Here is a 27,086-nt window from a genome sequence, read left to right on the forward strand (position 1 = left end):
CGCCGCCGCCGCCGCCACCGCCGCCGCCGCCACTGCTTCTTCTTTTTCTTATGTTGCTGCTGGCCATGTTGGTGTTGTTCGAACATTTCTTCCAGCCTTTGTTGATACTGTTGTAGTTTCTCTGTCATCTTGTGCTAGTGCTGTTGAAAGCTCTGTGACTGCTGCTAGCAGTTGCTGCTTTATCATGCTTTATCACACAGGATCGAGTCTTTGTGTATTACCGCAGTAAAACCTGCGGTGTATTGACGAAGCTGAGTTTTAGGCATGATATTTTAAAACAACTCGATACTCTATAAACCCAATAAATCAACCACCTCTCGGTGTATATACCGTGAAGTGACACTTGTGACAGGTGGACCAGCAAGGAGTCAAGGAAGTGACACTTGTGACAGGTGGACCAGCAAGGAGTCAAGGAAGTGACACTTGTGACAGGTGGACCAGCAAGGAGTCAAGGAAGTGACACTTGTGACAGGTGGACCAGCAAGGAGTCAAGGAAGCGACACTTGTGACAGGTGGACCAGCAAGGAGTCAAGGAAGTGACACTTGTGACAGGTGGACCAGCAAGGAGTCAAGGAAGTGACACTTGTGACAGGTGGACCAGCAAGGAGTCAAGGAAGTGACACTTGTGACAGGTGGACCAGCAAGGAGTCAAGGAAGTGACACTTGTGACAGGTGGACCAGCAAGGAGTCAAGGAAGTGACACTTGTGACAGGTGGACCAGCAAGGAGTCAAGGAAGTGACACTTGTGACAGGTGGACCAGCAAGGAGTCAAAAGGAAGTGACACTTGTGAGTAAGAGGTGAACCAGCAAGGAGTCAAGGAGATGTATATCGCCTTTATGGGTTTAGCGCAGCGTGTGGAGATTTCTGAGTGCAGTAATTGCAACTGACAGATGTGGTGGAAGAGTAGATAAAGAATGCTTAATAAGATGTGCAGCGTAGGAAAAGGAACGAATGTATACGTTACTGCGCATAGGCTTACACTAAGCTTGAAAATAAAAGACAGTCACAGAGAAGTGGACATGCGCATCAATGAGAGGAAGATGTGAGTTAAAAGCCACATTCAGCTGCTGATAGATGGTGCGCAGTTAAGAACAAACCTCGACTTTTTTTTTTTTTTTTGCATATTATTCCGAGAAGATTTCTCGATTTATGTTAAATCAAGTTAGATCATGACTGTTTTCTGGTCTCTTGCAGTCTTGAGCCTTATCATATCTACTCTTGAAGCTGTGTGCTTCTTTGTGCATGTTTATATATCCTTGTGCGTATGCAAGCATGTACTGTGTGCACTCACTAGCTGCTTTGTTAGATACACCTGTACACCTGCTCGTTAATGCAGATATCTGTTCAACCAATCACGTGGCAGTACTTCAGTGCCTAAAAGCATGCATTGTCAAGAGGTTCAGTTGGTGTTCAGATTGAACCTTCAGAATGGGGAAGAAATGTATAGTGATTTAAATATTCATTTATTTATTATATTTTAATTCTTGTTGTGTTGTGTATGTAAAACTATAATTAATCTTTAAGAAATGTATTTTTTGTTAATATTTTTGGGTGATATTGGGAAATATTGCTTCGAATTTAGGCCGACCTTCTGGAACGGATTACCGCTGATATTCGGGGTTCCACAGTATCTCAGAAACTGCTGATTTCGTGCGATTTTAACGCACAACAGTCTCTAGAATTTACAGAGAATGCTGTGAAAAATGTTACAAATCCAGTGAGCGGCAGTTCTGTGGGCGACAAAGTCTTGATAATGAGAGAGTTCAGAGGAGAATGGCCAGACTGGTTCAAATTGACAGGAAGACGATAGTAACTCAAATAACCATGCGTTACAACAGTGGTATGCAGAAGAGCATCTCTGAATGCACATGTTGAACCTTGAACTGGATGAGCGACAGCAGCAGAAGACCACACAGGGTTCAACCCTTGTCAGCTAAGAACAGAAAACCGAGGCTACAGTGGGTATAGGCTCACCAAACTTGGACAGTTGAAAAGTAGATAAGCATCGACTAGTCTGACAAATCCCGATTTAATAATAATAATAATAATAATAATAATAATAATAATATCTTTATTTACTACATGTACATGGTATACAGGTCTAGCTGACATCAATGAAATATTACTATATAGAAAGCTGCTTGTTATGCTGAGCATTTCGGGTAAATTAGGTCAGTTTTTTCCCAGGATGCGACCCACACCAGTCGACTAACACCCAGGTACCCATTTTAAACTGATGGGTGAACATTGACAGGGACAGCAGGTGTCTTATGGAAACATGTCCCTAATGTTTTCCAGCCGTACCGGAGAAGATTCGAACCCCGGACCGAGATATTCGCAGCATGAATGTGCAGCCGACATATATGCAGCGACTGTAATACTATCATGTCAACATGGACCAGAATCTCTAAGAAATGTTTCCATCACCTTGTTGAATCCATGACACCAAGAGTTCAAGACTGTTCTGGGGGTTTATCTAATAAAGTGGCCACTGAGTGTATGTATGTGCGTATGTGTGTGTGTGTAAATATATATATATATATATATATATATATATATATATATATATATATATATATATATATATATATATATATATATATATTATTTATTATTATCACACTGGCCGATTCCCACCAAGGCAGGGTGGCCCGAAAAAGAAAAACTTTCACCATCATTCACTCCATCACTGTCTTGCCAGAAGGGTGCTTTACACTACAGTTTTTAAACTGCAACATTAACACCCCTCCTTCAGAGTGCAGGCACTGTACTTCCCATCTCCAGGACTCAAGTCCGGCCTGCCGGTTTCCCTGAATCCCTTCATAAATGTTACTTTGCTCACACTCCAACAGCACGTCAAGTATTAAAAACCATTTGTCTCCATTCACTCCTATCAAACACGCTCACGCATGCCTGCTGGAAGTCCAAGCCCCTCGCACACAAAACCTCCTTTACCCCCTCCCTCCAACCCTTCCTAGGCCGACCCCTACCCCGCCTTCCTTCCACTACAGACTGATACACTCTTGAAGTTATTCTGTTTCGCTCCATTCTCTCTACATGTCCGAACCACCTCAACAACCCTTCCTCAGCCCTCTGGACAACAGTTTTGGTAATCCCGCACCTCCTCCTAACTTCCAAACTACGAATTCTCTGCATTATATTCACACCACACATTGCCCTCAGACATGACATCGCTGCAACATTCATCACCCATGCTTCACACCCATATAAGAGCGTTGGTAAAACTATACTCTCATACATTCCCCTCTTTGCCTCCAAGGACAAAGTTCTCTGTCTCCACAGACTCCTAAGTGCACCACTCACTCTTTTTCCCTCATCAATTCTATGATTCACCTCATCTTTCATAGACCCATCCGCTGACACGTCCACTCCCAAATATCTGAATACGTTCACCTCCTCCATACTCTCTCCCTCCAATCTGATATTCAATCTTTCATCACCTAATCTTTTTGTTATCCTCATAACCTTACTCTTTCCTGTATTCACCTTTAATTTTCTTCTTTTGCACACCCTACCAAATTCATCCACCAATCTCTGCAGCTTCTCTTCAGAATCTCCCAAGAGCACAGTGTCATCAGCAAAGAGCAGCTGTGACAACTCCCACCCTATGTGTGATTCTTTATCTTTTAACTCCACGCCTCTTGCCAAGACCCTCGCATTTACTTCTCTTACAACCCCATCTATAAATATATTAAACAACCACGGTGACATCACACATCCTTGTCTAAGGCCTACTTTTACTGGGAAAAAATTTCCCTCTTTTCTACATACTCTAACTTGAGCCTCACTATCCTCGTAAAAACTCTTCACTGCTTTCAGTAACCTACCTCCCACACCATACACTTGCAACATCTGCCACATTGCCCCCCTATCCACCCTGTCATACGCCTTTTCCAAATCCATAAATGCCACAAAGACCTCTTTAGCCTTATCTAAATACTGTTCACTTATATGTTTCACTGTAAACACCTGGTCCACACACCCCCTACCTTTCCTAAAGCCTCCTTGTTCATCTGCTATCCTATTCTCCGTCTTACTCTTAATTCTTTCAATTATAACTCTACCATACACTTTACCAGGTACACTCAACAGACTTATCCCCCTATAATTTTTGCACTCTCTTTTATCCCCTTTGCCTTTATACAAAGGAACTATGCATGCTCTCTGCCAATCCCTAGGTACCTTACCCTCTTCCATACATTTATTAAATAATTGCACCAACCACTCCAAAACTATATCCCCACCTGCTTTTAACATTTCTATCTTTATCCCATCAATCCCGGCTGCCTTACCCCCTTTCATTTTACCTACTGCCTCACGAACTTCCCCCACACTCACAACTGGCTCTTCCTCACTCCTACAAGATGTTATTCCTCCTTGCCCTATACACGAAATCACAGCTTCCCTATCTTCATCAACATTTAACAATTCCTCAAAATATTCCCTCCATCTTCCCAATACCTCTAACTCTCCATTTAATAACTCTCCTCTCCTATTTTTAACTGACAAATCCATTTGTTCTCTAGGCTTCCTTAACTTGTTAATCTCACTCCAAAACTTTTTCTTATTTTCAACAAAATTTGTTGATAACAGCTCACCCACTCTCTCATTTGCTCTCTTTTTACATTGCTTCACCACTCTCTTAACCTCTCTCTTTTTCTCCATATACTCTTCCCTCCTTGCATCACTTCTACTTTGTAAAAACTTCTCATATGCTAACTTTTTCTCCCTTACTACTCTCTTTACATCATCATTCCACCAATCGCTCCTCTTCCCTCCTGCACCCACTTTCCTGTAACCACAAACTTCTGCTGAACACTCTAACACTACATTTTTAAACCTACCCCATTCCTCTTCGACCCCATTGCCTATGCTCTCATTAGCCCATCTATCCTCCAATAGCTGTTTATATCTTACCCTAACTGCCTCCTCTTTTAGTTTATAAACCTTCACCTCTCTCTTCCCTGATGCTTCTATTCTCCTTGTATCCCATCTACCTTTTACTCTCAGTGTAGCTACAACTAGAAAGTGATCTGATATATCTGTGGCCCCTCGATAAACATGTACATCCTGAAGTCTACTCAACAGTCTTTTATCTACTAATACATAATCCAACAAACTACTGTCATTTCGCCCTACATCATATCGTGTATACTTATTTATCCTCTTTTTCTTAAAATATGTATTACCTATAACTAAACCCCTTTCTATACAAAGTTCAATCAAAGGGCTCCCATTATCATTTACACCTGGCACCCCAAACTTACCTACCACACCCTCTCTAAAAGTTTCTCCTACTTTAGCATTCAGGTCCCCTACCACAATTACTCTCTCACTTGGTTCAAAGGCTCCTATACATTCACTTAACATCTCCCAAAATCTCTCTCTCTCCTCTGCATTCCTCTCTTCTCCAGGTGCATACACGCTTATTATGACCCACTTCTCGCATCCAACCTTTACTTTAATCCACATAATTCTCGAATTTACACATTCATATTCTCTTTTCTCCTTCCATAACTGATCATTTAACATTACTGCTACCCCTTCCTTTGCTCTAACTCTCTCAGATACTCCAGATTTAATCCCATTTATTTCCCCCCACTGAAACTCTCCTATATATATATATATATATATATATATATATATATATATATATATATATATATATATATATATATATATATATATATATATATATTATATATATATTATATATATATATATTATTGTTTGTGTGCGTGTTAGTTACCATTTTGTCCTAGGCACATGTCGATTAGACACTAGGCCTGTTGTATATGCGTGTATGTGTGTACTGACCTAGTTGTGGTTTCAGGGGTCGAGTCATAGCTCCACACACACACACAGGCCCTGGCTTGTGTGTGTGTGTGTGTGTGTGTGTGTGTGTGTGTGTGTGTGTGTGTGTGTGTGTGTGTGTGTGTGTGTGTGTGTGTGTGTGTGTGTTTGTTGTGTTGTGTTGTGTACGTATGTGTTTTGTGTTGTGTGTATTTTGTTGGGTGTGTGTGTGTTTTGTGTTGTGTGGGGAGGGGCATCAGGCACCGGCGGATTGATGACGTAGTTGACCACTCAGGGTTGGGATTGAAGGTGTGTTCAGTCAGTCAGTCAGTGATGATAACACACGGTTAATAACACACGGGGTGCGAGTGCTACATTCAAATATATTGGTAGTGCCTCAGCAAGTGGCATCACTCCCGTGAAGTGGTCCAGTGGCACTACAGTCAACTTAGCAGTGAGTGACATTGCCCTTAGGAAATGATGCATTAGAATAGAGGTAGCAAGAGTAGTGAAGCGTGGTTTAGTAGTGAGAGGATGTTAGTGATAATACCTCAGGAGGTGGTGAGATACTGTAAACCAGTGTAGTGTTATGATGTAGTAACCACACTGTGTGGTGCGATGTAGTGACCACACTGTGTAGTGTTGTGATGTTACCACACTGTGTAGTGTTGTGATGTAGAGACCATACTGTGTGGTGCGATGTAGTGACCACACTGTGTGGTGCGATGTAGTGACCACACTGTGTAGTGTTGTGATGTAGTAACCACACTGTGTGGTGTTGTGATGTAGTGACCACACTGTGTGGTGGTGTGATGTAGTGACCACACTGTGTGGTGCGATGTAGTGACCACACTGTGTGGTGCGATGTAGTGACCACACTGTGTGGTGCGATGTAGTGACCACACTGTGTAGTGTTGTGATGTAGTAACCACACTGTGTGGTGTTGTGATGTAGTGACCACACTGTGTGGTGGTGTGATGTAGTGACCACACTGTGTAGTGTTGTGATGTAGTGACCACACTGTGTGGTGTTGTGATGTAGTGACCACACTGTGTGGTGTGATGTAGTGACCACACTGTGTAGTGTTGTGATGTAGTAACCACACTGTGTGGTGTTGTGATGTAGTGACCACACTGTGTGGTGGTGTGATGTAGTGACCACACTGTGTGGTGTTGTGATGTAGTGACCACACTGTGTGGTGGTGTGATGTAGTGACCACACTGTGTAGTGTTGTGATGTAGTGACCACACTGTGTGGTGTTGTGATGTAGTGACCACACTGTGTGGTGGTGTGATGTAGTGACCACACTGTGTAGTGTTGTGATGTAGTGACCACACTGTGTGGTGTGATGTAGTGACCACACTGTGTAGTGTTGTGATGTAGTTACTACACTGTGTAGTGTTGTGATGTAGAGACCATACTGTGTGGTGTTGTGATGTAGTTACCACACTGTGTGGTGTTGTGATGTAGTAACCACACTGTGTGGTGTTGTGATGTAGTGACCACACTGTGTGGTGGTGTGATGTAGTGACCACACTGTGTTGTGTTGTGATGTAGTGACCACACTGTGTGGTGTTGTGATGTAGTGACCACACTGTGTGGTGTGATGTAGTGACCACACTGTGTAGTGTTGTGATGTAGTAACCACACTGTGTGGTGTTGTGATGTAGTGACCACACTGTGTGGTGGTGTGATGTAGTGACCACACTGTGTAGTGTTGTGATGTAGTGACCACACTGTGTGGTGTTGTGATGTAGTGACCACACTGTGTGGTGTGATGTAGTGACCACACTGTGTAGTGTTGTGATGTAGTTACCACACTGTGTGGTGTTGTGATGTAGTGACCACACTGTGTGGTGTGATGTAGTGACCACACTGTGTAGTGTTGTGATGTAGTTACCACACTGTGTAGTGTTGTGATGTAGAGACCATACTGTGTGGTGTTGTGATGTAGTTACCACACTGTGTAATGACCACTGTGTAGTGTGATGTAGTGACCACGGTGTAGTGTGATGTAGTGACCACACTGTGTAGTATGATGTAGTGACCACCGTGCAGTGTGATGTAGTGACCACACTGTGTAGTGTTGTGATGTAGTGACCACACTGTGTGGTGTTGTGATGTGACCACACTGTGTAGTGTTGTGATGTAGTGACCACACTGTGTGGTGTTGTGATGTAGTGACCATACTGTGTGGTGTTGTGATGTAGTGACCACACTGTGTAGTGTGATGTAGTGACCACTGTGTAGTGTGATGTAGTGACCACACTGTGTGACCATACTGTGTGGTGTTGTGATGTGACCATACTGTGTGGTGTTGTGATGTGACCATACTGTGGTGTTGTGATGTGAACATGCTGTGTGGTGTTGTGATGTAGTGACCACAGTGTGTAGTGTTTTGATGTAGTGACCACACTGTGTGGTGTTGTGATGTAGTGACCACACTGTGTGGTGTTGTGATGTGACCACACTGTATAGTGCTGTTTTGTAGTGACCACAATGTGTGGCGTTGTGATGTGGTGACCACTGTGTGGTGTTGTGATGGAGTGACCACACTGTGTGGTGCTGTGATGTAGTGACCACACTGTGTGGTGTTGTGATGTAGTGACCCCACTGTGGTGTTGTGATGTGACCACACTGTGTGGTATTGTGATGTAGTGACCACACTGGATGGTTCAGAGAACCGACATGTTGATAAATTAGACACATGTGCAACTCTTGGGTATGAAAGTTAAGACACATGTGCAACATCTGGGTATCTTTATTGTAGACGTTTCGCCATCCAGTGGCTTTATCAATACAAATTCTAGGACATAACTTGAAGACAGTATGAGTAGGTGCGAAAAGCACCATAGTCGTGGAGATTCTGAAGCGGAAGAAAGGATCCTGGCGCTTATATAGTAACGTCAGGTGTAGCAGACGAGGGCATATTCACTGGTAGGCGGGATTCCCCAGTGGAAGTAGGTCCTTCCCAAAGAGATGGGTTAGTTGTAGTAGTAGTTGTCGTAGTCGTGAAGGTTATGTACATGTCCTCAGAATTAAGATTCCATGATGTTGCAGTGTCTGACAAGTTGTGTACGAATGGTATATAATACCGACAAGATACCGATACCGGTAATGATACCGGTGTTGTGATGTAGTGACCACACTGCATGGTGTTGTGATGTAGTGACCACACTGCGTGGTGTTGTGATGTAGTGACCACACTGTGTGGTGTTGTGATGTAGTGACCACACTGTGTGGTGTTGTGATGTAGTGACCACTGCGTGGTGTGATGTAGTGACCACACTGCGTGGTGTTGTGATGTAGTGACCACACTGCGTGGTGTTTTGATGTAGAGACCACACTGTGTAGTGTTGTGATGTAGTGACCACACTGTGTGGTGTTGTGATGTAGTGACCACACTGTGTGGTGTTGTGATGTAGGGACCACACTGTGCGGTGCTATGATGTAGTGACCACACTGTGCGGTGTTGTGATGCAGTGACCACACTGCGTGGTGTTGTGATGTAGTGACCACACTGTGTGGTGTTGTGATGTAGTGACCACACTGCGTGGTGTTGTGATGTAGTGACCACACTGTGTGGTGTTGTGATGTAGTGACCACACTGCGTGGTGTTGTGATGTAGTGACCACACTGTGCGGTGTTTTGATGTAGTGACCACACTGCGTGGTGTTTTGATGTAGTGACCACACTGCGTGGTGTTTTGATGTAGTGACCACACTGTGTGGTGTTGTGATGTAGTGACCACACTGCGTGGTGTTGTGATGTAGTGACCACACTGTGTGTTGTGATGTAGTGACCACACTGCGTGGTGTTGTGATGTAGTGACCACACTGCTTGGTGTTGTGATGTAGTGACCACACTGCGTGGTGTTGTGATGTAGTGACCACACTGTGTGGTGTAGTGATGTAATGGCTACACTGTATGTTGTAGTGACCACACTGTGTGGTGGTGGTATGATTCCCTAAGAGTCTAGCGACATCAGCAAGAGTGTTGATGTCAACAGTGCAAAACCTGTATAGTATCCGTTTATAGGCAGTCTCCCTCGCCAAGTCTTAGTCACGTGACCCCCTTTTTTTTACTATGGCCTATGTGCGTAGTTCAAAGGGGAGTCACGTGAAAAACGCTTGGAAGGGAGCCTGCCTATAAATGGGACTATCAAAATATATACTGTTAACATTGAGCGTGTCTCTGAGGGCCTCTGCTAGTACTTCTGAGAGTGTCTTAGAGAGTGTGTCTGAAGACTGGACTTGAGGGAAGGTAGGTTGACCTTCTGTTTGTTTTTTTATTTATTTATTTATTAATTTGAACATGATACAGAGAAGTACAAGGAATACAATTTTTAAAGTGCAGCATGCCAAAGGCCCTTGTATGCAGAGCATTATGGGCAGCTTAAAATTAACTTAAGATTAACTAAGCAATGATATATTCAGTGGTACAAAAATTATTGTAAAACAGATAACAATTTAGTACAAATGAGTATTACAAAGACAGGTCATATGGTCATTACTGTGTTGTTGTGTAATCAGTAGAATGGAGTATTCTGTTAGGTAATGAAGTTAAATAGTAACAAAGTTTGATTGGGTCACAGGTTGACATTTATGAGATACAATAATGAGATACATATATGAGATACAATTTATGAGATACAATTATTCAGTATTTATTTAGTTCTGGGCGAGTAAGTGATTTTTGAGAAGAGACTTGAATTTATAAACAGACAGTGTTTCTTTTATATTCACAGGTAATGAATTCCAGATTTTAGGGCCTTTTATGTGCATTGAGTTTTTGCATAGTGTGAGATGGACTCGAGGAACATCAAAGAGTGATCTGTGCTTTGTGTTATGGTCATGTATTCTGTTGAGGTTGGTAAGGAGATGTTTGAGGGGAGGGTTTATGTCAGAGTTAAGTGTTCTATGTATGTAGTAGGTGCAGTAATAAGTATGGATATTTTGTATTGTGAGTAGGTTTAGAGTTTTGAATATTGGTGGGGTGTGCTGTCTGTAGTGGGAATTTGTTATCATTCTGACTGCAGCCTTTTGTTGGGTGATTAGTGGTCTGAGATGGTTTATTGTTGTTGAGCCCCATGCACAAATTCCATAGGTGAGATAGGGGTAAATAAGAGAGTGATATAGGGCCAGGAGGGCTGACTGTGGAACATAGTACCGTATCTTCGATAGTATGCCTACGGTCTTGGAATTTTTTTTGGAAATTTGTTGTATATGTGTTTGAAATTTGAGTCTATTATCAAGGTGGATTCCTAGGAATTTTCCCTCTGTGAGTTTTGTGATAGATGATCCATTTATCATTATGTTAAGAGACACATCTGCAGCTCTGTTACCAAACTGAATGTAGTAGGTTTTGTCAATGTTTAGAGTAAGTTTGTTGGTCCTCATCCAGGTTGATATTTTCTGTAATTCGGTATTTACAGTATTGACTAGCATGACTGGGCTCGGGCGAGAGTAGACGTATGTAGTGTCATCTGTAAATAGTGTGGGTTTGAGTAGTTGCGATGCATTTGGTAGGTCATTTATGTATATGAGAAAGAGAAGAGGGCCTAGGACACTTCCCTCTTAACGAACCTCACACCAGAGAACACTTCGAAAACCATAATATTTTAAACAAAAATACTAAATATTTTCGGTTCAGCTTGACATTTAATTTTTATTGTAGGTTTTAAATAAAATTAACATCTAAACAGGTAAAAGGAATTGTGTCAAATAAATTCACCGGGTTAGTTTGTGATGTTTTAAAAAGTCTCTTTAATTCCTTCAGCGTGATAGTTCAGGTTTTTGGTGGTCCGGACGAACTAATATGATACTCAAAATTTTGTGGTAACAAAATTTAGAAATTTGATGCAACAAAGCCCACCTAAAAAAAATCTTCCTCTAAGACAGTAATGCTGATAGTTTGAAAATGACCAGAAGCAGCATTCTCAAGTTATCTGATGGAATTGAAGGAATCTGATTGTTTAAGTATGTTCATATATTGGCTGATTTGCACATAGCCACCAACGTAACCTAATGGGCTGCCATGGTGCTCTTACAACAGAGGTAAGGGTTTGAGGCTGACCAGAGAAGGTACTCTTCAGTTAGTAAATGGAAACTGGTATCATAATTTATTTAATAAAGTTGACATTAAAACTCACACAGCCCAGTAACAAGACGAACATTCTTTTGAGGGGAAATACTACACCAGTGATGAACTTTTGAAGTCAACCACAAGAGGCAGTCTCCAGGTCTCGCGAGAAATACAGTGATTTCAAGTTTTTAACTACGTTAAGATACACAGCCTAAGCTGGCAGAGTGTCATCCTTATTATAGATAAATCAGATCACAGAAAGGGTGGGGGCTTGAACCTTTGACAAGTGGTTAACGCACTGGCCTGTCAGTTCTAGGACGCACCATGGGTTCAAGCCCCACCCGTTCCGTGATTTGTTTGCAGTCGTGTTACTATGATTTCGCGAGGTGTCATATATATATCAGCCAGTAACGACTGAAGACGTTTTAACGAGGTATAATCAAGATATTTCACGGAAGAAAAGTCATTTTAAAAATTAAATTGACAAAGTAGCAACACACGCCAGTAACACTCACAAGCTCCTTATAAGTAGGCTACACCAGTGTTGAAAATTTGAAGCCGATCAGAAGAGGCTTTCTCGACTTATCACCCGGAATGTACAGGCACCAGAGGGCACCTGTACATTCCGGTCCTGGTTAATTGTTTCGCCAGCAGTTATTGTTTATGTACACTGTGATGCAGTGTTGAACATTACTTGTGCTTTGTTCACTGCTGGAGTCGCAGACTTCTGCACATGTCTCACACCTGCTACCACCACAGCTTCCATTAGTCACCACCACAGCTTCCATTAGTCACCACCACAGCTTCCATTAGTCACCACCACAGTTTCCAGTATAGTTACCACCACAGCTTCCATTAGTCACCACCACAGTTTCCAGTATAGTCACCACCACAGCTTCCATTAGTCACCACCACAGTTTCCATTAGTCACCACTATAGTCTCCATTAGTCACCACCACAGTTTCCATTAGTCACCACCACAGTGTCCATTAGTCACCACCACAGCTTCCATTAGTCACAGTTTCCATTAGTCACCACCACAGCTTCCATTAGTCACCACCACAGTTTCCAGTATAGTCACCACCACAGCTTCCATTAGTCACCACCACAGTTTCCATTAGTCACCACCACACAGTTTCCATTTCCAGTTTCCATTAGTAGTTTCCATTAGTCACCACCACAGCTTCCATTATAGTCACCACCACAGCTTCCATTATAGTCACCACCACAGCTTCCATTAGTCACCACCACAGCTTCCATTAGTCACCACCACAGTTTCCAGTATAGTCACCACCACAGCTTCCATTAGTCACCACCACAGTTTCCATTAGTCACCACCACAGTTTCCAGTATAGTCACCACCACAGCTTCCATTAGTCACCACCACAGTTTCCAGTATAGTCACCACCACAGCTTCCATTAGTCACCACCACAGTTTCCATTAGTCACCACCACAGCTTCCATTAGTCACCACCACAGTTTCCATTAGTCACCACCACAGTCACCACCACAGCTTCCATTAGTCACCACCACAGTTTCCATTAGTCACCACCACAGCTTCCATTAGTCACCACCACAGTTTCCAGTATAGTCACCACCACAGCTTCCATTAGTCACCACCACAGTTTCCATTAGTCACCACCACAGCTTCCATTAGTCACCACCACAGTTTCCAGTATAGTCACCACCACAGCTTCCATTAGTCACCACCACAGTTTCCAGTATAGTCACCACCACAGCTTCCATTAGTCACCACCACAGTTTCCATTAGTCACCACCATAGTTTCCATTAGTCACCACCACAGTTTCCATTAGTCACCACCACAGTTTCCAGTATAGTCACCACCACAGCTTCCATTAGTCACCACCACAGTTTCCATTAGTCACCACCACAGCTTCCATTAGTCACCACCACAGTTTCCAGTATAGTCACCACCACAGCTTCCATTAGTCACCACCACAGTTTCCAGTATAGTCACCACCACAGCTTCCATTAGTCACCACCACAGTTTCCATTAGTCACCACCACAGTTTCCATTAGTCACCACCACAGTTTCCATTAGTCACCACCACAGTTTCCAGTATAGTCACCACCACAGCTTCCATTAGTCACCACCACAGTTTCCATTAGTCACCACCACAGCTTCCATTAGTCACCACCACAGCTTCCATTAGTCACCACCACAGTTTCCATTAGTCACCACCACAGCTTCCATTACTCACCACCACAGTTTCCAGTATAGTCACCACCACAGCTTCCATTAGTCACCACCACAGTTTCCATTAGTCACCACCACAGCTTCCATTAGTCACCACCACAGTTTCCAGCTTCCATTAGTTACCACCACAGTTTCCAGTATAGTCACCACCACAGTTTCCATGAGCCTACTAGATTGGAGAATACACTGGGCCTCATCTTCATTAACAATGATGATCTGATACAAAATGTCACCATATCAAAAACAATATACTCGGATCACAACATAATCAAGGTTCAGACATGAACGCGTGGAGTCCCAGACCGACAAAATGGGATCAGTCACGAGGAAGCCTTCACCAAATTCAACTTCAATAACAAGAACATAAAGTGGGACCAAGTAAACCAAGTCCTAAATGATATAAGCTGGGAAGATAGACTAAGCAACACAGACCCCAACTTATGCCTAGAACAGATAAACTCTGTGGCACTCGATGTATGCTCAAGGCATATTCCTTTAAGAAAAAGGAGGAGTAGATATAAAACAGAAAGAGACGTACGCTCCCTTTGCAGGCGATGGAAAAGAATAACAGAGTTTCTAAAAAAAGCCAATATATCTGCAATGCATAGGGAGACACTGGTCAGAGAAATAGCAAACATCAAACTAAAGCTAAAGGAATCTTATAGGAGTCAGGAATCGTGGGAAGAACTAAAAGCCATAAATGAAATCGAAAGAAACCTAAAGTATTTCTTTTCTTATGCCAAATCAACGTCGAGAACAACATCCAGTATTGGGCCCCTACTTAAACAAGATGGGTCCTACACAGATGACAGCAAGGAAATGAGCGAGCTACTCAAGTCCCAATAAGACTCAGTTTTTAGCAAGCCGCTACCCAGACTGAGAGTCGAAGATCTAAATGAATTTTTTATGAGAAAGCCACAGAATTTGGTAGACACAAGCCTATCTGGTGTTATCTTGACGCCAAATGACTTCAAACAGGTGATAAATGACATGCCCATGCACTCTGCCCCAGGGCCAGACTCATGGAACTCCATGTTCATCAAGAACTGCACGAAGCCTCTATCACGTGCTTTTAACATCCTATGGAGAGGGAGCATGGACACTGGGGTCGTCCCACAGTTAGAAAAAACAACAGATATAGCCCCACTCCACAAAGGGGGCAGTAATGTAATAGCAAAGAACAACAGACCGATAACGTTAACATCCCATATCATAAAAATCTTTGAAAGGGTCCTAAGAAGCAAGATCACCACCCATCTAGATACCCATCAATTACACAACCCAGGGCAACATGGGTTTAGAGAAGGTCGCTCCTGTCTGCCCCAACTACTGAATCACTATGACAAGGTCCTAGATGCACTAGAAGACAAAAAGAATGCAGATGAAATATACACAGAATTTGCAAAAGCCTTCGGCAAGTGTGTCCATGGAGTAATAGCGCACAAAATGTGTGCTAAAGGAATAACAGGAAAAGTTGGTAGATGTATCTATAATTTCCTGACAAATAGAACACAGAGTAGTAGTCAACAGAGTGAAGCATGAGGCAGCTACAGTGAAAAGTTTTATTCTGCAAGGCACAGTACTCGCTCCCATCTTGTTCCTCATCCTCATATCTGACATAGACAAGGATGTAAGCCACAGCACTGTGTCTTCCTTTGTAGATGACACCCGAATCTGTTTGGCAATGTCTTCCATTGCAGACACTGCAAGGCTCCAGGCAGACATCAACCAAATCTTTCAGTGGGCTGCAGAAAACAATATGAAGTTCAACGATGAGAAATTTCAATTACTCCGATATGGTAAACATGAGGAAATTAAAACTTCATCAGAGTATAAAACAAATTCCAGCCACACAATAGAGTGAAAAACTAAAGTCAAAGACCATAACATTGTATCAATAGCATCTGTTAGAAAAATGACAGGATGGATAATGAGAACCTTCAAAACTAGAGATGCCAAGCCCATGATAACACTCTTCAGGTCGCTTGTTCTATCTAGGCTGGAATACTGCTGCACACTAACAGCACCTTTCAAGGCAGGTGAAATTGCTGACCTAGAAAATGTACAGAGAACCTTCATGGCACGCATAACTGAGATAAAACACCTCAATTACTGGGAGCGCTTGAAGTTCCTGAACCTGTACTCCCTGGAATGCAGGCGGGAGAGATACATGATTATATACACCTGGAAAATCCTAGAGGCACTAGTACCGAACTTGCACACGAAAATCACTCCCTACGAAAGCAAAAGACTTGACAGATGCTGCAACATCCCCCAATGAAAAGCAGGGGTCACTAGCACATTAAGAGACAACACAATAAGTGTAAGGGGCCGAAGACTGTTCAACTGCCTCCCAGCATACATAAGGGGGGATTACCAATAGACCCCTGGCTGTCTTCAAGCAGGCACTGGACAAGCACCTAAAATCGGTACCTGACCAGCCGGGCTGTGGCTCGTACGTTGGATTGCGTGCAACCAGCAGTAACAGCCTGGTTGATCAGGCCCTGATCCACCATGAGGCCTGGTCACAGACTGGGCCGCAGGGGCACTGACCCCCGGAACTGTCTCTAGGTAAACTCCAGAATAATGAAATGGTTATAATCATAACCATAATTTTTAAAGGGGTGGACCGGTAAGCCAGTGGAAGGCCTCGGTCAGATGACCAAGAGCTCTAGTTGCAGGTCATCATATGACTAAGACCCGCGTCAGAAAACACTTGCCCTTTTTCCTGGCAAATCTTACGTAACCTAACCTAAGATATTGGGTTAGTTTTGAGGTTCATGTCTTTCTCCTTGCTTGATTCATCTACTTGTTAGTACATGTGGTACACACTGGTCTCCTTGCACTTTCCACTACTTTTGTTACTTTACGTCTACTTTAGTCGAATTCGAGAAAAAACATTTTTACGATCATTCATCTAAACAGTCGACGTGATCACACAGGTTATTGTAGCTTTCATCTGCTGCTTGTCTGCGCATAAGGTAGTTTATGAAAGCATTGACGTACAAGAGCCTAAACCTGGGAGGTCGTTCATGTAGATACAAAGACTGTACTGCGGTCAGACCTGGGTTCCTCCTGGAATCCATGAGGGTTCTAAGAGGAACCCTTGTGGTATTCCTCTGGTAATATTTCTATGTCATGTCACATCGTATCTCACCTAACTTAATCATTTATTAATTTTAACTTTCTTATTATATGGACTCATGTTTCAAGTTAGTGACCGCGGTACAGTGTCCAAAACTTTCTTGCAGACAAAGAAAATGCAGTCGACCTCTCCTCATTGTTATTTTACCGCAAGCCTGGCATGCATTTTGAAAAGGTTTGTGAGCCAAGACTTTCCATTGCTAAAGCCATGTTTTTCTAAGATGAATCTTCATGGAGCTGCATTCCTTTCTTATATTTTTCTTCTCTTTGTGTCTAGTCTGGGATCGGGCTGCGGAAGCGATGATGTGTGGAAGCTGCAACGAGAATGTCAGTCAGCGAGATTGATCTGTGATTCCTCACTACCTGTCTGCCTTCTTATCTTAGATAATAAGTTAACTTTTGCTGTGTTCTAAGTTAATTGTATTGTTGTTAGGTGAGAAAAGAGGCTGTGAACAGCATCATTGTAATGTGTTCTCTGGGCACTGCTCTTGCTGCGTCCATCTCAGTATTTACTGCTTTGATTGACGTCGCCAGAGTTCGCTTTTTTTTATCCTTTCTTTTCTCAGTTCTGGTATTGGTGTGTGTTCAATTGTTTATACAGGCGTCAATGCTTTTAAGTACTTTTTTGTGTTTTTCCTGAGTAGGTCGTCTTGCCTCTACTGTCTACTTGCTTCTTAGTGTTATCATATTCCTTCAGGTGTTGCTACAAAGTTGCTTTCCTTCAGTTTTAATTTTTAGCATTCTTTCTTCTCTTCGTTCGCTTCGTTCGCGTTTGGCCTCCTGCTGGTTTCCTTGTTTTATACCTTTGTATTTGTGTATGTGTGCTTGCCTGTTTATGTATGTCTGAGTAACGTTCTAAAAAAAATCGTACATGTATGCACAATATCCGCAATACATAGCCGCAATACATATCCCCACCACACTCACCCCCACCAATACCCAACACCCACCCACCCTCATAATGCTTGACGATCTCCTCATTGCTCTACTGAAGTCTACCAGCCAGCTCAGGCTGACAGAGATCAGAGTTCAGAGGCAAGAAACTTTATCCTGATGTGATGTAATTTGACAGAGAAACATAACTAGCTTTGCTTCACACTAATGTAGCTGTCATAGTGTGTTGGGTAGCAGCACACTGCTTATCTGATTTTCTTTAATAATACAAAAACTCCCACCCACGCGACGGTGTCAGCTCCCAAGGTGAACGAGGCAGTGAGCCAGCACCTGGCCGCCCGCGTCACACCTTCAATACTGCAGTAATTCCCTTAAAAAACCAGACAGCCTTGACTGTAAGGTGATTGACGGACACTTCGGTGATGATAACTAGATCACTATCTCTCTCTCTCTCTCTCTCTCTCTCTCTCTCTCTCTCTCTCTCTCTCTCTCTCTCTCACACACACACACACACACACACACACACACACACACACACACACACACACACACACATGAGGATGAGGCAAGACTGCAAAGATACCTGGACAGGCTGGACATGTGGTCCAGAAACTGGCTTCTCGAATTCAATCCTACCAAATGCAAAGTCATGAAGATTGGGGAGGGGCAAAGAAGACCGCAGACAGAATATAGGCTAGGTGGACAAAGACTACAGATCTCACTCAGAGAGAAAGACCTTGGGGTGACCGTAACACCGAGCACGTCACCGGAGGCACACATCAACCAAATAACTGCTGCAGCATACGGGCGCCTGGCAAACCTGAGAATAGCGTTCCGATACCTTAATAAGGAATCGTTCAAGACACTGTACACTGTGTATGTTAGGCCTATACTGGAGTATGCAGCACCAGTCTGGAACCCACACCTGGTCAAGCACGTCAAGAAGTTAGAGAAAGTACAAAGATTTGCAACAAGGCTAGTCCCAGAGCTCTAGGGGAATGTCGTACGAGGAAAGGTTGAGGGAAATCGGACTGACGACACTGGAGGACAGAAGGGTCAGGGGAGACATGATAACGACATACAAGATACTGCGGGAAATAGACAAGATGGACAGAGATAGGATGTTCCAGAGAGGAGACACAGAAACAAGGGGTCACAACTGGAAGCTGAAGACTCAGACGAGTCACAGGGACGTTAGGAAGTATTTCTTCAATCATAGAGTCGTCAGGAAGTGGAATATCATAGCAAGTGAAGTAGTGGAGGCAGGAACCATACATAGTTTTAAGAAGAGGTATGACAAAGCTCTGGAAGCAGAGAGGGAGAGGACCTAGTAGCGATCAGTGAAGAGGCGGGGCCAGGAGCTGAGTCTCGACCCCTGCAACCACAATTAGGTGAGCACACACACACACACATACACACATGCACACGCACACACACACACACACACACATACACATACACATACACATACACATACACACACACACACACACACACACACACACACACACACACTTGTGGAGGAGTCACGCGGTTTGAGCTCGTGTTTTGGTGGTAATTTCAGACTGTGCAATAAGGAATAGAGTGTGGGATATAGGCGTGTGCACGCATAAGAGTGCATATAATCACTTAAGCCCCGAAAAAAAAGAAATATAAGTGATCACAGAAAAGAAAACAAAGGAAATATTGGCTGAGTGTTTAGTGGGGGCCGTTGGAAGGGTGAACGGTTGTGTCAGGACTAAATAGTGTTGCCATAATAACGCAGTGGGGTATTTTGAAGAATAAGTGCGACTCAAGACCAGGGAGATAAGATATATGTATAGATGTGTCAGTAAATACAGTGAGTGAGTGAAAAAATTAGAAGAGCTAGAGACTATAGTGCATACAGGAAGCTAGTGGAAAAATTACCGAGAAGCATCAAACTTCTTCAACTTCTGGGACAGGACAGACCCGCAACATTACTCCACTGCCAGCCGCAAGTAATATTCACCTAGTTTGAGTTGCATGCGGTCAATAGTACCTGTCTCTAGCTGGAATTGGGGGTCACTCTCCTCGAGCTATCAGAATTAGAATAAGCAGCATTTACTGGCATTTAATAGAATTTAGAGGTAGCGGCATATAGGCGAAGCCTAGTTTATTTATTTTTGAACGTAATTTTAAACGCATAAGACAGTACAGTGGGAACCAAGAGATCGGGTACATATACAATACATATGTAGTACATACGTGGGAAATAAGGACTGTTTACATAAACATATGCACACACTAGGTGAGAACAGCTCTGCTGTTAGGCACTAGAATAGCTGTAGCACACACACACACACACACACACACACACACACACACACACACACAAACACACATATGCACATACACACACACACACACACACACACACACACACACACAGTAGGGACAGCAAGCGCGCTAGTCACGCCTTCCGTGCTCCGGGAATATAAGTGTTTTTGAGGGCTACCTAAGTGTTCTGCAAGGGTTGCTAAGTGTGTCAGGGTAGTGAACAATCCTAGAAGTGATTTTTAATCTGCCTGAGCCACATAAGTGTGGGGAGAGCCACAATTTTGTAAGTGATCTAGAAAATAAAAACGTTGTGGCGCAGAGTGGGCAGGCTGGTGTGTAAGGCGACGTTGTCAAGTGTCACCCAAGAAAGATAATAAAGTGAAACAATCGTGTGACCAGTGAAAGAAATACAGTGAATAGGGTAATTATTAACGAGAAGAAATTGAGGTGGATCTACACCAGGACGTACATCGAGCTGGATCTACGCCAGGACGTCACATCGACCTGGACAATCTACAGTGCTACAGCTGCACTACAAGTACTGTATCACCTATGAGTGGTTGGGTGTGGGGTTCCAGGTTCCAATTAACCGCCAAGCTGAATGTGAAAGGTCTAACTCTCATAGCACGATAAAGAATAGGCACTCAAGTATTCAATAAGGTTTAGCAAATGGTAATCCATTGAACAAGGCGATTAACTCACTATAAGCAGGTCGAGCATAGGCAACACTGTAAGGGTGGGAGTCAGGTCACAAGAGGTTGTGGACACAAGCGACAACTGAGAATCTACATTACACTCCAAGCACAAGCCACCTACTTTTCAGACACATAATAAACCCACACATAATTCGACACATAATTACACACACACACACACACACACACACACACACACACACACACATACACATACACATACACACACACACACACACATACATACACACACATACACACATACACACACACACACACACACACACACACACACACACACACACACACACACACACACACACACACACACACACACACACACACTGTAAGTAAGTACTGGTAAGTCCCAGGAGGTTGGGGGTCAGGTCACAAGAAGGTGTGGGCAGCCAAGGACCACTGAGACTTACATTACAACTCACAAGCCACCTACCTTTCAGTACATAATAAACCCACACATAATTCCACACAAAATTACACACACACACACACACACACACACACACACACACACACACACACACACAACACACACACACACACTGTAAGTAAGTACTGGTAAGTCCCAGGAGGTTGGGGGTCAGGTCACAAGAAGGTGTGGGCAGCCAAGGACCACTGAGACTTACATTACAACTCACAAGCCACCTACCTTTCAGTACATAATAAACCCACACATAATTCCACACAAAATTACACACACACACACACACACACACACACACACACACACAACACACACACACACACACACACACACACACACACACACACATATCCAGACACACATACACTCCCCCCCTCACCACCGACATCTCACTACTTCCCCGGATCCCTCCCCTCCCCCGTTCACCCTAAACCCTCCCCACCCCTCCCCACTCCACTCCCACATAGCCACACTCTGACATACACACTACTAACCTAGCATACAGAACTACATAGGTTTCCCACTCTGAGGCAATCAGGATAAAACAAAAATGGGTTGCCAGAGAGCAACAAGAAAAACCAAGGGACAGGAGGAGGAAACTGCAAAGGAAGATTGGGCAGCAGAGCTCGTAAAAAGGGATCATGAATGGGAAAAGAAACTAGAAGAACTTAGCATGAGAATGGGAGAGGATAGATATGGAAAGCAGGAAGTGGGAGGTGCATGTCAAAGCAGCAGAAGCTAGGATACAGAGTTTAGAAGAAGAATTGAAAAATCTGAAACAGCCTAAAGAACTAAAGAACATTTTGGGATTGACAACAGAGACTGCTACCTCAGCCACAAACAAGGGGACTGTAGGGAAAGAAGGGGCACAACTGCATGGAGAAGCTCTATCAGAGGAGACTGTAGCAAATGAAAGAGCTAAGCTTTATGTGGAGGCCCTAACAGACAACAACAGAGCCCAAGGAAAGCCGAGAAGGGAAAATGACAGGCCACTGAGCCCAAGTACATTAGCCAGTGAAACTGATGAAAGGAAAGCTGCAGTGGAGGAAACCAAATTAAATGAGGGGATACACAGGGATATGCAGTGGGAGAATGAAAGGGTGAGGTCAGTCTTTGTGTATGGGCTCCAGGAAGTCGAAGGGGAAACATATGAAGCAAGAAAACAAGGGGAAAAAAAGCAATTGAAAGCATCATGAAAGCAATAGGAGAAGACGATATGACCCAGCTGGAAAATTTTCGGAGAATAGGGGGGTTTGTAAAAAAAAGAACCCGGCCAGTGAGAGTGACCTTCAAGGCAGAAGCGACTCGGACCAGGATCCTGCAGGAGAAAGCACGATTAAGGGACATGACGGCATACAGGAAGGTGTATCTCGACCGCGACAGGACACAAGAAGAAAGGCAGAAACTGAGAGAGATGATACAAAGGCGAAAGGAGGAAAGAGAGGGGATGGAGAAGACAGACAGGAGATCCCAGACCCAGGAAGATCAAATACAGCCTCCCTCACAACTTCCTATAGAAGCCTCCCAACCAGGTCAACCCCAGTGCAACCAAACACTCTAAATCAAAACACCCATGCCACATCCAATGCCCCCACCCACTACACTACAAACTCCACCCCCACAGCAACAACCCATAATTCCTTACCAGGTCTCCCACTTCCCCAACCCCAATATACCTCCCAGACCACAGTCTTAGAAAAGAAGTTGAAGGTGTGATATACAAATGCAGATGGAATAACAAACAAGTATGAGGAGTGGCATGAAAGAATCAAAGAGACATCCTCAGACATAATAGCACTCACAGAAACAAAACTCACCAGAATAATAACAGATTCAATCTTTCCATCCGGATATCAAATCCTCAGGAAAGACAGAGGGAGGAGAGGGGGAGGAGGAGTTGCACTGCTCATTAAAAACCAGTGGGGTTTTGAGAAAATGGAAGGAATGGATGGCACGGGCGAAAGGGACTACTTAGTAGGAACAATCCAGTCTGAGGGACATAAGGTGATAATTGCAGTAATGTACAACCCACCACAGAACTGCAGGAGGCCAAGAGAAGAATACGATGAGAGCAACAGAGCAATGATCGACACACTAGCCGAGGTGGCCAGGAGAGCACACACGGGGGGAGCAAAGTTACTAGTTATGGGTGATTTCAATCACAAGGAGATTGACTGGGAAAACCTGGAGCCCCATGGGGGTCCCGAAACATGGAGAGCCAAGATGATGGATGTGGTACTGGAAAACCTCATGCATCAGAGAGAGAGGAGAGGATGAACCAGCAAGGTTGGACCTTGTATTCACCATGAGTAGTTCGGACATCGAGGGTATCATGTATGAAAGGCCCCTGGGAGCTAGTGATCATGTGGTTCTGTGCTTCGACTACATAGTTGAGCTCCAAGTGGAGAGAGTAGCAGGAATAGGCTGGGAAAAAACAAACTACAAAAGGGGGAACTACTCAGGCATGAGGAACTTCCTTCAAGACATTCATTGGGAGAGGGAACTGACAGGAAAACCAGTACAAGAAATGATGGACTATGTAGCAACAAAATGCAAGGAGGCAGAGGAGAGGTTTGTTCCCAAGGGAAACAGAAATAATGGGAAGAACAGAACGAGTCCTTGGTTCACCCAAAGGTGTAGGGAGGCAAAAACTAGGTGTACTAGAGAATGGAAAAGGTACAGAAGACAGAGAACTCAGGAAAATAAAGAAATCAGCCGAAGAGCCAGAAACGAATATGCACAGATAAGAAGGGAGGCTCAGAGACAATATGAAAATGACATAGCATCAAAAGTAAAGACTGACCCGAAGCTGTTGTACAGCCACATCAGGAGGAAAACAACAGTCAAGGACCAGGTAATCAGACTGAGGAAGGGTGATGGGGAATTCACAAGAAACGACCGAGAGGTTTGTCAGGAGCTCAACACAAGATTTAAAGAGGTATTTACAGTGGAAACCAGTAGGACTCCAAGAAATCAGAACAGGGGGGCACACCAGCAAGTGCTGGATGAGGTACATATAACCAAGGAGGAGGTGAAGAAGCTGCTATGCGAACTTGACACCTCAAAGGCGGTGGGACCAGACAACATCTCTCCATGGGTCCTTAAAGAGGGAGCAGAGATATTGTGTGAGCCATTAACAAAGATCTTCAACACATCATTTGAAACTGGGCAACTCCCTGAGGTATGGAAAATGGCAAATGTAGTCCCAATTTTTAAAAAGGGAGACAGACATGAGGCACTAAACTACAGACCTGTATCACTAACGTGTATAGTATGCAAGGTCATGGAGAAGATCATCAGGAGGAGAGTGGTGGGGCACCTGGAAAGAAACAAGTGTATAATTGACAGCCAGCACGGTTTCAGGGAAGGAAAATCCTGTGTCACAAACCTACTAGAGTTTTATGACAAGGTGACAGAAGTAAGACAAGAGAGATAGGGGTGGATCGACTGCATATTTTTGGACTGCAAGAAGGCCTTCGACACAGTTCCTCACAAGAGGTTACTGCAAAAGCTAGAGGACCAGGCACACATAACAGGAAAGGCACTGCAATGGATCAGAGAATATCTGACAGGGAGGCAACAACGAGTCATGGTACGCGACGAGGTGTCAGAGTGGGCGCCTGTGACAAGCGGGGTTCCACAGGGGTCAGTCCTAGGACCTGTGCTGTTCTTGGTATATGTGAACGACATAACGGAAGGGATAGACTCAGAAGTGTCCTTGTTTGCAGATGATGTGAAGTTAATGAGAAGAATGAAATCGGACGAGGATCAGGCAGGACTACAAAGAGACCTGGACAGGCTACAAGCCTGGTCCAGCAACTAGCTCCTTGAATTTAACCCTGCCAAATGCAAAGTCATAAAGATTGGGGAAGGGCAAAGAAGACCACAGACACAATATAGTTTAGATGGCCAAAGACTGCAAACCTCACTCAAGGAAAAAGATCTGGGGGTGAGTATAACACTGAGCATATCTCCTGAGGCACACATCAATCAGATAACTGCTGCAGCATACGGGCGCCTGGCAAACCTAGGGATAGCGTTCCGATACCTCAGTAAGGATTCGGATTCGTTTAAGACTCTGTATACCATCTACGTCAGGCCCATACTGGAGTATGCGGCACCAGTTTGGAATCCACACCTAGTCAAGCACGTCAAGAAATTAGAGAAAGTGCAAAGGTTTGCAACAAGACTAGTCCCAGAGCTACGGGGATTGTCCTATGAAGAAAGGTTGAGGGAAATTGGCCTGACGACACTGGAGGACAGGAGGGTCAGGGGAGACATGATAACGACATATAAAATACTGCGCGGAATAGACGAGGTGGACAAAGACGGGATGTTCCAGAGATGGGACACAGACACAAGAGGTCACAATTGGAAGTTGAAGACTCAGATGAATCAAAGGGATGTTAGGAAGTATTTCTTCAATCATAGAGTAGTCAGGCCATGGAATAGCCTAGAAAGTGATGTAGTGGAGGCAGGAACCATACATAGTTTTAAGGCGAGGTATGATAGAGCTCATGGGGCAGGGAGAGAGAGGACCTAGTAGCAATCAGCGAAGAGGCGGGGCCAGGAGCTGTGACTCGACCCCTGCAACCACAAATAGGTGAGTACAAATAGGTGAGTACACACACACACACACACAGGAGCTCGGACTCGACCCCCGCAACCTCAACTAGGTGAGTACACACACACACACACACACACACACACACAGGAGCTCGGACTCGACCCCCGCAACCTCAACTAGGTGAGTACACACACACACACACACACACACACACACACATACAGACACACACACACACACATATAGAGGATTTTGCACCTTCCTGTGAAGTGACCCTATAACCTTTCCTTTCCCCCCCATCTCTCTCCCTCTCCTCTCCTCTCTCTTCCTCTCTCTCTCTCTCTCTCTCTCTCTCTCTCTCTCTCTCTCTCTCTCTCTCTCTCTCTCTCTCTCTCTCTCTCTCTCTCTCTCTCTCTCTCCCTTTCTCTCATCCTCTCTCTCTTCCTCTCTCTTCCTCTCTCTCTTCCTCTCACTCTCTCTCTTCCTCTCTCTCTCCCTCTCCCTCTCTCTCTTCCTCTCTTCCTCTCTTACTCTCTCTCTCTTCCTCTTCTTTTCTCTCTCTCTCTCTTCCCTTGTCACTCCCCCCCTCTCTCTTACCTTTTCCCTCTCTCTCACTTTCTCCCCCTTTTTCCCTTCTTTTCCCCTCCTAGGCTCCCCTTCTCTCTCTCCCCCTTTTTCTTTTTCTCTTTCTCTCTCTTTCACTAAAAAAAATGGTTGGGACTCGCAGGAATCAGGGATCAGATGACAATGGTACTGGTAGGGAGGAATGGATGGAGGAACAGTGGAAAAGGATAGAGCAAGAATGGGAGAGAAAATTAGGAGAGCTTTCTGAAAAAATGGAGAAAGAGCTCTCTGTGAAATGGGAAAAGAGGTTGGAGAAGGAGATGAAGAATTGGGAGGCACAAGTCGAAACTGCAGTAGCCAGGGT

At 44.0% G+C, this 27,086-nt stretch overlaps 1 protein-coding gene and 1 long non-coding RNA gene across 3 annotated transcripts in view; one reads left to right on the plus strand and one right to left on the minus strand.

Moving 5' to 3' along the window:
- LOC138852455 (uncharacterized) overlaps positions 1-27,086 on the minus strand; it is a 385,253-nt gene that overhangs the window by 63,275 nt on the left and 294,892 nt on the right. The gene's annotated exons all lie outside the window — the stretch shown is intronic.
- The window catches only part of LOC128705244 (ATP-binding cassette sub-family G member 1-like), a 138,126-nt gene that overhangs the window by 40,282 nt on the left and 70,758 nt on the right, over positions 1-27,086 (plus strand). The window contains exon 1 of one of the 2 annotated variants that reach the window (XM_070083133.1): positions 10,058-10,078. The exons of the other annotated variant lie outside the window; for it this stretch is intronic. The gene's annotated coding sequence lies outside the window, so the exon portion shown is untranslated. Of the gene's footprint in view, positions 1-10,057; positions 10,079-27,086 lie in introns of those variants that run through there. 2 annotated transcript variants of the gene reach the window in all.

This window comes from Cherax quadricarinatus, chromosome 1 (genome assembly GCF_038502225.1).
Source record: "Cherax quadricarinatus isolate ZL_2023a chromosome 1, ASM3850222v1, whole genome shotgun sequence".
Lineage (NCBI taxonomy): Eukaryota > Metazoa > Arthropoda > Malacostraca > Decapoda > Parastacidae > Cherax > Cherax quadricarinatus.